Source organism: Mauremys reevesii, unplaced genomic scaffold, assembly GCF_016161935.1.
Source record: "Mauremys reevesii isolate NIE-2019 unplaced genomic scaffold, ASM1616193v1 Contig99, whole genome shotgun sequence".
Classification (NCBI taxonomy): domain Eukaryota; kingdom Metazoa; phylum Chordata; order Testudines; family Geoemydidae; genus Mauremys; species Mauremys reevesii.
In genome coordinates this window covers 277,013-279,850 of record NW_024100916.1, presented here as the reverse complement: position 1 = coordinate 279,850, position 2,838 = coordinate 277,013, and positions in this window count along the sequence as shown.

Here is a 2,838-nt window from a genome sequence, read left to right as displayed (position 1 = left end):
TACAAGTGGGCTGCAGATTCTTAAGATACAAGTTGCACTTGTTTTTACAGCTTGGAATCCCCAGGTTTTTCATACACATGAAAAAATCCCTTTAGGCTGGGTCCAGCACTCTCCCCCCCCCCCCCCAGTTCAGTCTTTGTTCCTCAGATGTTTCCAGGAGTCTCCTTGTGTAGGGAGTGAAGAACAACAGAAGATGTCACTCCCCTGCCTTATATAGCTTTAGCATATGGTGGGAACCCTTTGTTTCAAAACTTGGTTCCCAGACCAGTTTGTGGAAAAATACTGATGTCCCAAGATGGAGTCTGGAAACATGTGGTCTGGTCACATGCCCTTGCAGTGTTATAGCAGCCATTGCTTACGGGCAGCCAAAACGCCCACATGAAGGTTGAGATATTCCATAGTCCATTGTCTTTGCTGATGGGCCATCAGCCCCGTCTGGTATCTTCATTGTTGTACCTGAAAGGCTGGCTGTGGGTGTTTTCCAAAGTAAGCCCATTTGAAATGCAAATCTCTAGTCAATATTCATAACTTCAGATATCAAAATGATACGTGCATACAAATAGGATGTATTCAGCAAATCATATCTTTTCCAGTGACACCTCACATGATCACTGTGAAGAATATGGGTTGTAGTGTCACAGATATAAATCATGTTTAAATTAGACTAAGCATCTACTCTGCTTTTTGCACCAGTTTAATGAAATTAGATTACAGTCACTGATCCTGCAAACACGTTTAACTCGACTACCAGGAGTAGTTCCATTGACTTCAGTTATGCATGGTAGCATATATGTGTTTCCAGGATCAGCGTCTTAGTTAAACCAGTGTAACTCTAAGTCTAGGCAAGGCCTAAGTTACAGCTGGACCAGAACTGGAGCTTGCATAGATTGATCCACAAAATCAGACAGCTGTGTCTGGCCCCCAGCATTCTCCTAGTTTGGACCAAGCAGATTTTAGTGCAAGAGAGACGACAGCCCATCAGCGGTTCCCAAACTTCATTGCACCATGACCCCCTTCTGACAACAAAAATTACTACGTGACCCTGGGTGGCGGGCAGAGCACTCAGGCTTCGGCTTCAGTCCCGGGTCCCGGCGAGTCTAATGCTGGCCCTGGTGACCCCATTAAAATGGGCTTGCACTCACTTTGGGGTCCTCCCGACCACAGTTTGAAAACCACTGGCCCAGATTATTCCACTCTCATGAAAATACCAGAGTATGCAGGCTTGAAATTGAGCTGCCAGGATAATAAGGCTTGATTGCTTGAATCTTTAAAAATAAATTGCTAATAATTTCAGACTACATTCAAACAAACAACTGGGTATTAATGCAAGGACTCTTGTATTGCAAAATACGAAACATACAAAGAACGATCAGGAGCCTAGATATTGGAAAGAAAACAATGCCAACCAAACCCCCTTGTTGTACAATAAAATAATGACGATCCAGAAAATTGTTGTTGTTAAAGGACAGTATCAGAACACAGCTCCCAGCAGGACTTTGTCTGGGGGGTTAAGGTAAGTGCCTATAGCAGGGTTCTTTCCTCTGAAGGGGTTGATTTTGGACGCAGATGGAGACAGCATCTAGTACCAGAAGGAGCTTCGGTTTGATCCAGTCTGGTGGTATGTTCCTTTATAATATTGGGTTACAGGCAAGTAGAAACTGCAGAACAGCCTTTGTTTATTTCCCCTTTAAATAAAATGGCTTAATGTATTCGAGGCAGTGAAGCCTAGCGGATGAGCTCAGGAGACCTGAGACTTCCCCTCCTCATGCCTCAGTTTCCCCATCTGTAAAATGGGGGCAATGATACTTGTCTCCTTTGTAAAGTACTTAGAGATATACTGAAGAAGAGCGCTATATGAGAGCTGGGTGTTGTTATAAATAAAGAGCTCTATGGCAGCCATCACCTTTCACCAAAGCCTGCCGAAGTCAGTGGGAATCTCTCCATTCACTTCAGTGGGCTCTGGCTCAGGCTTTCATTTCAGCCAATTACAGCATCTCCTTTTGGCAGTCCAACCTCCAGCAAGCTAGGAGTAACTTTGCAGGGAAACAACCAGCATCACGTTGCAATGGTAACAGTAGGGGGGCGCCATTGACAATTGGACAGTGTCTGGGCAAGAACTGCCTCCTCTTGCTCTCCAAAGGAGCTATGGAAATGAAACTGGAGAATCTGTTTGTCTGATAAGTGCCGAGGCTGCCCCAGCCTAAGGAAAGTGACAGCATGAGCAGACCGTTGCCTCCCCCCCGGAATGGGTGATGGTTTGGGTTCGAAACTGGCCTCTGCACCTGCCTGTCTCTCGACTCCTACCAAACCCGTCTCCACTTGAGTCCTCCTGCGCTCAGCTAATCCCAAGTCCCGCCACGTCCCCTGCCCACCTCCCATGCGACAGAGGGGCCGAGTTCTTCAGTGTTTCCACCTGTCTCTGGTCAGGTGTCCCAGACTGTGGCTTCCAGAGATGGTGGGAGGAAACTCCCCTGTTTCAAGGGGAAAGAGTAGGGCAGACCCTGGCAGAAAGGCTATTGACCTTGAGGAGGGATGTTTTGTATGGACTGTCCTGCCCCTGCGAGATGAGAATGATCACTGATTTGAGTGCATGGCCAAATCACCCTACCAGCCTGGGGAAACTGAGGCAGTGGCTCCACCTCCATGCTGGAGAGGTATGATGGCTGTTATATGGGTACTCCCGCTACTTTATTTACTGCATAGGCAGATGGTCCTATCTGCATCTGCAGTAAGGTGATGAGAGACGTGTGTTACTGTGTTTTAGTCTATAAAAAAAGCCAAGCGACACAGTGGTATGGTATCCTATGGAAGTTCCTGCCCAGGGTGACCGCCCTGCCC